General features: G+C 49.0%; 1 protein-coding gene across 1 annotated transcript in view; it reads left to right on the forward strand.

Moving 5' to 3' along the window:
• The window catches only part of CSMD2 (CUB and Sushi multiple domains 2), a 598,617-nt gene that overhangs the window by 170,211 nt on the left and 415,799 nt on the right, over positions 1-12,607 (forward strand). The gene's annotated exons all lie outside the window — the stretch shown is intronic.

Here is a 12,607-nt window from a genome sequence, read left to right on the forward strand (position 1 = left end):
TTTCTCACTCGTCCACATCCTCCAGAAAAAAGTCCTCCACCTGTCTGTGAACAGTAGACTATTTGCCTCTTTGGAAGTCCTCCAGCAACAGGTATTACCACCAACCTGGAGGGCTCCCGGGGTCCTCCGAGGGGCTGGGCTGCTGAGGACAGGCAGGGTCGGGCCCCCTGCCGACACTCTCCTGCACCCCTCTCCCATCCTGCTGAAGCTACTAGCACATCCCACTTGGCCTTCCCAGAGCTTCCAGAAAGGGCAAAGGAGCAGTCAGCCTCCTCACCACTGGGCTCCATGGGGAAACCACAGCCCCGTTCGCTTTTCACACACTGTGTCTCCCAGAGCCACTCCGGGCTGGTGGCTCTGCTCGGGCCTGCACACACGCAGGAAGGACGTCGGCACATGCCTGGCATCGCACAACAGCTAAAGCAGTGAGGAATCGGGAAAAAGGCCCAAGACGGGCGCCCTGCTTCTGGGGGCCCTCGCAGAGCTGGAGGAAGACTGGGCATGAGCACCCATGTCCATGAGGCTGCCGGGGCTGGCTCACCTGTGCACCCAGGGCCCTGGGGCCTCCAGAGGTCAGGCTACTGTGGCCTGGGCGGGGCGTCCAGGGAGGACTGCCGCTGATGCTCCAACACATGTTCATCTTGGTCCTTCTCTCCTGAAAGGTGTCTCTGGCCATTGCCAGAAGCCTTGAAGCCTTTCCACAGCCAACGACTTGCCAATAGTCACTCTGGACACCAGGAGGGCCGCCGTAACGATCGTGGTGATGATTCTGATAATGGTAATTGCGCTCATTTCCCGAGCGTCTGTGCCGTGGCAGGCACTGTGCTAAGCTCCTCGCACGCGGTATCCCAATTAATCCTCCCGGCCGCCTGGTTCTTATCATCCTGATCTTACTGACGAGGAAACTGAGGCTTAGGGAAGTAAACAGTGTTGCAGGGGGCTGGTGCTGGAGGGAGGCAGTTATGGAAAAAAGAGCACCCAGTTTGGAGTTCAACAGATCTGGACTAGAATCCAGAGTTTACCACTTACCAGTTCAGTGGCCTGCAAGTCACACCCCTGCTCCAAGTCTCAGGAGGCAGGAGAGGGCAAGTGGCAGGTCTGCCTCCCCAGGGCTGAGCCCTGTACCCACAGGTATTTGAGCTCAGTCTGGGGAGGACCCTTCCTCCGGGGGAGGCTTGGGCTGGCAGGCAGGGCTGCTCTGTAAAGTGGCAGGCAGGGCAGGGAGCGGGAGTGTGCCAGGAGATCCTCTATAGAACTGCCTACTCCCAGGTGCCAAGCCTGAGCTCCGTCTCCAGTACGATTCGATGTCACCTTGTGATTCTGCCAGGCTGACCTCTCTTTGGGGACCGGAGACCAGGGGTAGATCTGAAATGGTGGTCGGATCAGTACCTGCAGATAGGGATTCCAGAGGGAGGGTGTGTGGCAGCCTCGCTGGCCAGTGGGGGTAGGTGGGGGGCAGGGAGGCAGGGGTGAGTGTTGGGGTGCCATCTCTACAACGTGGCCTGCTTAGAGAACCTCGTGCCAGGAGCTTTCATCACCTCAGAAACATACACATTTACTCACTCGTTCATGCATCTGAGGGGCCTGCAGAGCATAGTGGGCACCAGTCCTGGCTTTTGAGTCCCAGGGACCTGGCTTTGAATTTCTGACTCTTTATGAATTCTTGTGCCATCTTGGGAAGATCTCCTAATCACTTAATCTCTCAAAACCTCAACTTTCTCATTTGTAAAATGGAAGTAACAATATCTAATTTACAGAGTAACAATGAAGATCAGATGACATAGTGCCTGGCATCAGTAAATACTCGATACATCATTCCAAACTATCTATCTATCTATCTATCTATCTATCTATCTATCTATCTATCATCTATCTATTCCTCTGTTTAGGGGAAATATAATATAAATCTCAAATGCTGCAAGCTATGGATATAATTTTTTTCTATTCTTTGAAATTAGTTGCCATGTATGTAATTTTAAATTTCTGGTATCCATATTAAAAGAGTACAAAGAAACAGGTGAATCAATCTAATAATATATTTTATTTAACCTAACACATCCAAAATATTATCTCTTAAACATGTAATCCTTGCAAAACCTATTGAGATATTTTACGATTTTCCTTCCATATTAAGTCTCTGAGATTGGGCACACATTTTTACGCTTATAGCACATCTCCATTCAGACCAGCCACCTCTAAATATGAGCGTTCCCCAGGGTTTGGTCCTTGTTCTGATCTCTCCACATGCTCTTTCTCCTATGATCTCACTGACTCCCACAGTTTCAATTATCACCTCTAAGCGCATGATGACGGGAGTGTCTTAGGGGGCCTTCTTCGGGGAGCTAGGTAACAGAAGGGATGTACACAGAACATGTCAAGAGGGGCATGCAACCAAGAAAGCTGGGGGTTAGCAGAGGCCTGAGAAAGGAGCTTCAGGGTGGCAAACTCCCAGCAAAGCTGAGTGTAGTAGTTATCATCACAATATCAATGATCACAATTATAGATTATCCCAATTATAAAATTACCACAAACTGAGCAGTTAAAACAGCACACATGTATTATCTCACAATTAATAACATTAATGCAATTATCTTGTGGATCAGGAATCTGGGCATGGGCTAACTGGATTCTCTCTCAGGACCTCACAGGCTGCAATCAAGTGTTGGCTGGGCTACATTCTCATCTGGAGGCTTGACTGAGGAAGAATCCCCTTCCATGCTTGTTCTGGTGGCTGGAAGGCTTTATTTCTTTGCAGTTGTATCACTGAGGGCTCCTAGATTTCTGCTGGATGTCAGCTGGTTGCCTCCCTTAAGTTCTGGAGGAAGCTCTTGGGTCCTAGAGACCACTTCCAATTCCTTGTCACAAGGGCTTCTCCAACATGGCCACTTAGTTCATGGAGCCTGCAGGGAGAGTCTCTCTCTTCAGTCTAAGACAGGGTCTTATGTAATGTGACATTATCATGAGAGTGACATCCCATCATCTTTGCTATATATTCTGTTGGGTAGAAGCAAGTCACAGGCCCCACCCACACTTAAGAAGATGATATTACACAAGGGTCTGAACATCAGAAAGCAGGGAATTTGTGGGAGATCACTTTAGGGTCCATCTGCCACCTGGGATTTGTGAAAAACTATAAAGATGAGTAACAAGAGTTCAGGGGACTTAAGACCCTCGTCTTATTTGAACTCTGAGTCAAAGAAAGGAGATGCAAAGATACCTCACCAAATAGGAGTCAGAGAACCAGCTTTACTTATATCTGAACAGGTTCCCTAAAGTGTGGGACTTCAGTAGGGACAGACTGGAGAATAAGGTGGGGCTGGCCATCTTCCTTCCAAAGAGAAGACGTCAAGGTCCATGCGGCAAGGCTGACATGATCTACTTACCTGGCCACAAATAGAAAAGGCAGACCAGAAGGAGAGGATGGTGTGCTTCCCTCTAGAAGGCAGATTAAATTGAAGCAAAATGCAAGAGTCAGCCCTGTCTAAAACATGGCCTGATGGATTTTAGGTTCTCAATAATCAGTTGTGCTTCTCTTCTTTTTTTTTTTTTGAGGAGGAATGAATAAGGGGTTGGGGGAGGAAGCCAGGAGTGTCCTCTCCTCTATAGAAGAGAGATAGGGACCTGCCTTCAACAAACATAAAAGGAATTTACAATTTCGTTGAAGCAGGAGGAAACGTCAGGCCCACTGCTAGGTAATAAATTCTTGCACATGCACTGGAATTTATAGATTCCCAAGCCGCTTTCATGTCCACTGACTCACTGCATCTTGAAAACAACAACAATCAGCAGGCATGATAGTGACCGTTTTAGAAATGAGGAAGCTGAAGCTCTGACAGTCAAGTGACCTTGCTGACAAGTTGCACGGCTGGACCTTGAATCTTAGTTTTCCAGTTCCCCATCTAGTCCTCCTCCCACGGTCTATTAGGCGGCCACAGAATGGAGGGAGAATGCAGAGCAGCTCAACCTCTCTCTCATGTCTGTTTGGATTTTTGGCAGCAACCTAATAGAACGTTTAGCAAGGACTGTTAATAGCTGGAGAGTATGTAGGTGCCGAATGAGTGGAGGTGCACCAAGAACATGTCCCATCAGAAATTAAGAAAACAATCCCATTTACAATTGCGCCAAAAATGATAAAACACCTAGGAATAACCCTAACCAAGGAAATGAACGACCTGTGCTCTGAAAACTATAAAACGCTGATGAAAGAAATTGAAGATGACACAAACAAATGGAAAGACATTCCATGCTCATGGACTGGAAGAACAAATATTGTTAAATGTCCATACTACCCAAAGCAAGCTACAGAGGTAATGCAATCCCTATCAGAATACCAACAGCATTTTTCACAGAACTAGAACAAACAAAATTTATATGGAACCAGAAAAGGCCTGGAATGGCCAAAGCAATCTTGAAAAGAGGAACGAAACTGGAGGTATCACAATCCCAGATGTTAAGACATACTATAAATCCAGAGTAATCATAACAGTATGGTACTGGCACAAAAATAAACACAGAGATCAATGGAACAGAATAAAGAGCCTAGAAATAAACCCACAGTTATATAGTCAAGTAATCTTTAACAAAGGAGGCAAGAATATGCAAGAGGAGAGAGACAGTCTCTTCAAAAAATGGTGTTGGGAAAACTGGACAGCTATATGCTAAAGAATGAAACTGGATCATTTTCTTACATCACACACAAAAATAAACTCAAAATGGACCAAGGACCTAAATGTGAGACCTGAAACCATAAAAATCCTAGAAGAGAATACAGGCAGTTAATCTTTCTGACATCAGCTGTAGCAACATTTTTTTAGACATTTATCCTGAGGCAAGAAAAACAAAAGCAAAAATAAACTATTGGGACTACATCAAAATAAAAAGCTTTTGCACGGCAAAGGAAACAATCAACAAAACTAAAAGACAACCTGCTGAATGGGAGAAGGTATTTGCAAATGACATATCTGATGGAGGGTTAGTATCCAAAATATATGAAGAATTTATATAAGTTAGCACCCCCAAAACAAATAATGCAATTAAAAAATGGGCAGAAGACATGAACAGACATTTCTTCAAAGACATCTAGATGGCCAACAGACACATGAAATGATGCTCAACATCACTCATCATCAGGGAAAAGCAAATCAAAACCACAATGAGATATCACTTCACACCAGTCATAATGGCTAAGATCAACAACACAAGAAACAACAAGTTTTGGCGAGTATGTGGAGAAAAAGGAACTCTCATGCACTGTTGGTGGGGATGCAGACTGGTACAGCTGCTATGGAAAAGAGGTTTCTCCAAAAGTTCAAAACAGAGCTACCGTATGATCTAATAGTTCCACTACTGGGTATTTACCCAACGAATATGAAAACACTAATTCACAAAGATATGTGCACCCCTGTGTCTATTGCAGCATTATTTACAGTAGCCAAACGGGAAGCAGCCCAAGTGTCCGTTGACAGATGAATGAATAAAGATGTGGTATGTATACACAATGTAACATTCAGCCATCAAAAAGAATGAAGTCTTGCCATTTGCAACAACATGGATGGATCTAGAGAGTATCATGCTAAACAAAAGTAGTCAACCAGAGAAAGACAAATATGATTTCACTGATATGTGGAATTTAAGAACCAAAACAAGTGAACACAGAAAAAAAGAGACAAACCAAAAACAGACTCTTAACTATAGAGAGCAAACTGATGGTTACCCGAGGGGAAGTGGGGGTAGGGGGACGGCCAAGAAGGAGATTAAGGAGGGCACTTACTGTGATGAGCGCCGAAAAATGTATAGAATTGTTGAATCACCATATTGTGCACCTGAAACATAGAACACTGCATGTTAACTCTACTGAGATTAAGGAAAAAACTCTTTAAATTTACCTTGCTTTCCACAATCGTCCAAGCACTGAAAAGACAACAGATGTGGGCAGTTCCCAAGCTTTATTATCTAAGAGTGCTTCAACTGGGATGCTCTTTCATCTCCAGGAAACCGTCCAAGGAAAACTTGATGTCCCCCTGAGTTTCTTTTACCCTACGGGATGCACTCTTCAAACCAGCCCCCTTCTGCTATCTCAAGGCTTATCCTGCTCCACCAAGGCCCTTCTTCACAGACTAGAAAAGTCTGAAAGTGCAGCAGGAGAGAACCCATTGCCCCAAGTGAGGCATTTCTCTTGGGTTAGTCCAAACCAGTTGGCTCTGATCTCATCGGGTTGGCCCGATGGGGCATTTCTGCCCAACAAAGAAGCCCTGACTTCCTGCTGAGCACCTGGTTTGGGGAAGTGGTCACAGACTGTGCCTGCATTTTCCTCAGCATACCTCTAGAAGACCCTGCTGAGGGACTTGTATGGACTTTGGCTAGGATTTGATCTGGGGAACAGAGAAAGGAGGAGGTGGGATTGCCATGGAAGGAGGAAGAAGTCGGTAGAAATATCTGTGTGGTGTATGGGAAGGGGGTGTGTGCACACTGGAGTCTGATACACCTGTGAGTGCACTTGTGAGTGCAGGTGTGCTGGGTAATTAAGCAAGTGTATGCCTGTGTATGTTCACGCTGGGGTGAGGGTATGTACTTGTGTATGGAGAGCCTTGAAATCCAAGTAGGGTATATTCTGAGACCTTGACGTTCCCAAATCCTCGAATATCTTTATAGACTCTTTCTCCTATTAAGAAATCAGTAAAGTGTGTCCTTGAAAAAAAAAAGTATTTTGGTGACCTCTTCAGACCTTTAATGATTACATAAGTGTAAGACCAAAGCCATTTATAAAATATTAAAATCAGTTCTCCACTAAATGAACTCTCCTCTACCCTGCCTCACATCATCAACCTACAAACATTCATGTGGAGTTTAAGTAAAGCCTCTAAACCGCGCTGGGATCATGATGAATAATAATGCCCCGCCCCTGTTAACTTCTCCCACAGTGAGGGAGAGCACTTTGCCAAATGTTTAAACCTTTCTTTGTGCTTAAAGGTCAGTTCCTCAACCACACACTTGCCTCTACCACCTGGCGCTCTATGGAAATGTTTATGGGCTCCCAGCTGCATTCCAAGCGCATTTCCAGGGATGGTCGCAGGTTCCCCGGGCACATTGTCACAACACACTCAGCCGCCTTTTGTAGCCGTCACCGAAGTATTCATTCCCACTCCATGAGCAATTTCTGCCCTGGATGAAGCACTTGCCGGAATGATTTCAGACATCATCTTTTCCTTGTTTCCAAACACTTGCGAAGCAGAGCCTCCATCCGCTTCAACGTTCGCTCCTGGATGCACCCACAGCTTCTGTTTTCAAGCTCAACACCATTACTTCCTGAGGCTCCCTCACTTACTTTGCACTTTCACTACCACTCCGGGCAGTTGGCTCTATTTTGGGAGATGATTTTTCAACAATAAAGATTTTCATCACTTCGGAGGAGTTGGTGCAGAAGCCCACAGAACCGGAGCTGCCGAGGGCTCAGCGAGGTTTCCTCACTAGCTGAGCGTCTCCCTCGCCGGCCAGCCCCCAGCCTCCATGGCCCAGGTCTCAGCCTCAGCCAAATCAGGATTTGCGGCCTGGGCCAAAGGTTCACTTTATGTGGCCTGGGCCTGGAAAGATGTGCAACCCTCAGGATGGAAAACTTACACGGGGCCGCGGTTAGGGATGTGCAAGTGGGACCCAGCTTGGCCTAGCATCACCAGCTTCCATTGCAATTCACTGCTAATGGGCTGGCTGGAACCTGGGGTCAAGATCAAAGGCTCCACAGGCCAGTGGACTTCCTAGGAGTTGAAGGAGCCTTGTAGGTTTCCTCTCCTATAAAATTCAGATCTTGCATCGTTTCTTCTGGAAGCCATTCCCGACCTCCCCCTTGCCTCTGCACAGCAGGACAGCTCCTTCCAGGAAGTTCACACCTTTCCCCATCATGCCTCGGCCGCGTGACCTGTTACTCTGTACTGCACTTCCCTGCTGACTTATTTCCTCTTCTGCTTCCATGATTGGACTGTGAACGCCTGAAAGCGAGGACTGTCCTCCCTGTCCCCCGTCCTGACCTTCCTTCTGTCACTCTGGGTTTGTGGAAAGGACGTGCCCTTTATCCAGGACCAGCTTCTAGGATATGTGGCCTCTGCAGTCACACAGCTGCTTAAGAGACCACTCTGGGAAACAAAGGCAGAAAAAGGTGGGACTCAGGCTCTCAAGTCTTTGACAGCAGAGTCTGTGCTTTCCGCAGCGGGCGCCTGCTCTTCATTCCTTGCTGCACTTATTCATGCAGCACATATTTCCAGAGGGCAGGCCCGGGCCAGGCCCTGCGCTCAGCTCTTAGGGCTAGGAAGGAATGAAACCAAAAGAAACCCCTTTCCCCACAGAGCTTACCTTCTAGACAACACAAAGAACATAATTGGTGACGATAGAATATGCTAGATGCTCATGAACGCTGTTGAGAGAACAAAAGCAGGGAGTGGGGGTTGGGAGTGGCAGGGCTAGGGGTGGGGCTTGTGATTTTAAAACAGGGTGGGCAGGAATAGTGTCACTGAGAAGTTGACATTCGAGGAAACCCCTGAAGGAGGTGAGGGAGTGAAACTTGCTGATCTTTTGGAGCAAGATGGTTCCAGGCAGAGGGAAGTGCAAGTGCAAAGTCCCTGAGGCAAGAGGGGTAAGCAGAAGGAGATGGGGAGAGAAGGCAGAGAAGGCGTTGTCTGTGTGGGCGTTGCAGACCATCGCAAGGATGTCAGTGTGCACTCGAAGTGAGAGCGGAAGCCGTTGGAGCATTTGAACAGAGAAGAGGTAAGAAATCTATTCCTGCAGGGTTATTTGTAAATCAGATGTTTGGCAAGTGAATCCTGCTTAAAATCCCCTATGAGAACCCAGCTGACCCAACGGTTCTTGCTTGGAGGCAGCTGGTTCCCACAGAGCAGGTGCGCCTGCAGAAACACTGCACGGGCTTTCTCCAAATGAAATCTTTATGTGCCCCTTGCCCCACCCTTTCTGGGTGAGAGAGCAAGTCTCCCCTGCCACCAAATAGCAGCACTGTCTACCTACAGAGTCTGCTCTTCCTCCCTGGGGACTGCGTCCAGGCTGAGCTTCTCCCCCTCACAAGTGGATGAGGCCTCAGAGAGAGAAGGGAGCTTGTGAGGGTGATGTCAGGGGGAGAGTGAGCCATGTGGGCCCTGCAGTCAGAACTCCAGAGCCAAGGAGGCTGCACACTCTGTCTCTAAGCCAAGCTGCATGAATTTGCCAGAATGATTTCCGTTGCAGCCAGTTGAAGCAGCTACTGTGCCGTTCACTGAGCACTTACTATGTGCCAGGATTGGTGGTAGGTGCTTTGCATGATCTCTCATTTAATCGTCTCAACACTCCTGACTCCTCATAACTCCCATTTTGCAGATGAGCTCACGAATGTTGGCAAAGGAGGGTTTCTGTGTCCACAGGAAATGATTGTGGCCCCAGGCGCCCACGCTCCCCCCCACCCCCATGCAGGCTTCTGCTCCAGCACCCCCTCACGTCCCTGTAATTATGTGCTTACACATTTGTCTCCCCACAAGGCCACGAGCCCCTTGAAGGCAAGGTCTGAATCTGATCCTTGCCCCTGTTCCTGATGCCCGGCGCAGGCTGATCCATAGAGTTATAAAATAAATTAATGAATAATTAGGAAAAACTGGCTGCCAGAGAGCACTGAGGTTCCAAGTCAGTGGTCTGATAATGTCTTTGTGAGTGAATCCAGCTCCCGTGGACTTTGTGTGTTGAATAATTGAGTGAGGTATGCCAGAGGCAGAGCAGATGTGAGATTTCTCAAACCCGACAAATGAAAGAGAGTTTTGAAACAGAGGAGGTAGACGTGGGGTTGAGACCCATCCTGGGGGTTCATCCTCTGGGGATCCCCAGGAGGCCAACCTCAGCAGGAAGAAGGGGTGGGGAAGGGGTGCAGCTTTGGGTAGAGGGCAGTGGGTAGGTCAGCGCAGTGCTGGGCATCCCAGGGACGACAGAAGGGACCAGGCAGCTCTGAGTCCTGGGACTCAGAGGGCTGCCATCCTAGCGGGATTGAAAGTGCCGGTAGAAAATCAGGCTTCATTTACTCCATCGACACACGTCCTTGGCGTTGGGATCCAGCAGTGAACAAGGCAGTCACTATCCTTATGGAGGTGACTTCTAGAGTGAAGACAAGTCAACAAGCAAACAGTCTCATTTCAGATTGGGATAAGTGGTGTGCAGAGGCAAGAGGAGGGGGAAGGGGCAAGAGAGCAGGGAACCGGATTATTTTGGACAGGGCAGAGTCCGAGAGGGCTTCTCCGAGGAGCTGACTCTTTAGCAGATTCCTGAGTGATGCAAATGATGTCTTCCTCGGTGGCTGTCAGCTTGGCGTGTGTGAGGGGCTGCCCAACGGCCTGTGTGTCCAGAGTCGGGGACACGGCGGGAGCGAAGGGGCAGGTGACCAACCGTGCCTCTGCAGCCTGCCCGTGGGGTCTCCCAGGACATGGGACTTTCCATATTAAACCTGGAAACATCCCAGGCAAAGTGGGACTAAGTCGGTCACCTAGAGGTAGGACATGAGAACAGAGGAGGGGCAGGGACCAGAACATGCAGGGTCAACTTTGAGGCCGCGGGTTTTATTCTACGTTTGATAGGAAAGGAAGACAATGGCTCATTTTTGATTGAACAAGTAACTGTGAGCGCGTCGTCTGTGCGTGGCACTGGGCTGGCGGGTGAGCAAGGATGTGGCGCGCGCTCCCACCTCCTTGGTGTTTCGGGCTTTTGTGTCCACTCGCGTTGGACATTAAGCCAGCAGAAGCACACTGTCACCACATGCCTGCTTTTTTGCATTTTCCGACCAGGCTCAGGGCAAACAAAGAAAAGCATCCATAGCCTTCAGAGCAGGTGCTTTTCTTTTCCATGCAGAACAACAGGACACTATTTCCAGACGTCATTGTGACCGAGAGGGAAGCGCACGTTATCTGATCCTGTGTTGTAGTCCGGGTCACCCTGAACATCGAACGCCGGCTCGCTGTGCGCACCTGAGTGGGAAGGTCACAGGATGGCTGGGGAGGCCAGGAGAAGCGGGCAGCTATGGGGGAGCAGAGTGAGGGCCGGGGGAGCTGCGTGCGCAGGGCGGTGTCACACCAGCCATAGGGAACAGCCTCTAAATGTTAACCGTATCAGCTTCTCAGTGCTGCATGACAAAATGCCACAAACACAGTATAAAACATTTATTATCTCGGGGCACCTGGGTGGCTCAGTCGTTAAGCATCTGCCTTCGGCTCCCGTCATGATCCCAGGGTCCTGGGTTCAAGCCCCACATCGGGCTCCCTGCTCAGCAGGAAGCCTGCTTCTCCCTCTCTCACTCTCCGAGCTTGTGTTCCCTCTCTCGCTGTGTCTCTCTCTGTCAAATAAATAAAATCTAAAAAAAAAAAAAAAAAACATTTATTATCTCACAGTTTCCTTGGGTCAGAAGCTCTGGGCATGTCTCCGCTGGGTTCTCAATTCAGGGTCACACAAAGCTATACTGAAGGAGTCAGCTGAGGTGGGGATCTTATCAGAGGCTTGGGCTCCTCTCTCCAGCTCATGTGACTATTGGAAGAATTCATTTCCTTGTAGCTGTAGAACCATGGCCTCTTGCTTCCTCAGGGTCAGCAGAAGAATCTGCTGCTTCAGGTCTCTGACCACCAAACCCTCGGGATCACCTGATTTGGTCAGGCCCACCCAGAATAAGTTCTTTTTTGATTAACTCCTAGTCAACTGATTTGGCTTTAATTCCATCAGCAAAAAATCCGTTCACCTTTGCCAAACAGCTAATCATGGGAGTGATACCTCATCGTATGCATGGGTCCCACCCACACCCAACGGGAGGGGGTTCTTGGGGTGGGACCAAGGGGCGGGACTCTTGGGGAGCCGTCTCAGAGCTCTGCTTATATTAGCAGCCATGTAAGATGGGCTTTACACAATCCTGTGTGATGGACACTGTTATCGTCCCCATCTTACAAATGAGCCAACTGAGGCAGAGGGAGGGTAAGGAGAAGTCCGAGGTCCCACAGCCAGGAGGGGCCGATGCTGTGCTAAAGCACAGCCCGTCGGAGCAAGGATCGCTGGGCCAGTCAGGGAAAGAAGAGGGGGCAAGCCCACCAAAGTTCCCATCTCTGTTTCATACAGCGTTGCCATGGAAACCATGCAGGAAGCATCACTTAAAGAGCTGTTTGATTATTTTTTTCTGGGTGGCCTCTGTAGGCGCATAGCAGCAACACAAGCACACGCCGCAGTGGAGTTAATGGGTCTCGTGGCGGGCACGTGGCAGGAGGTCCGGGAGGTCCCTTGATAAAGGAACATGCTCATTGGCAATATTAGAGTCTGGTCACTGTCCCTGCTGCAGGGAACCCAGATCCGGGGAACCGTTCGGGTCCCCGTGGTCGTGGTGCTGTCAGTTTTAACTTACTGTGGGCCCGGAGGGACTGTATCTGCCGCTGACCCTCTCCTCCCACTGGCCGGCACTCCTGGCCCGTCCTTGCCCTGCTCTTCCTGTTGCGATCTTGGGAACTCTGCCCAGCAGGGGGGAGGCTAGGACAGTGTGCAATTTGTGGAAGGCCTGGACCGCAGACCTAGGAAGGCCCCCAACCTGCTCTCTAAGCCCCTTCGATGAGTTCCAGCTCCA

This window comes from Callorhinus ursinus, unplaced genomic scaffold (genome assembly GCF_003265705.2).
Source record: "Callorhinus ursinus isolate GAN/ISIS: 27379988/994484 unplaced genomic scaffold, GSC_fseal_2.0 scaffold18, whole genome shotgun sequence".
NCBI lineage: Eukaryota > Metazoa > Chordata > Mammalia > Carnivora > Otariidae > Callorhinus > Callorhinus ursinus.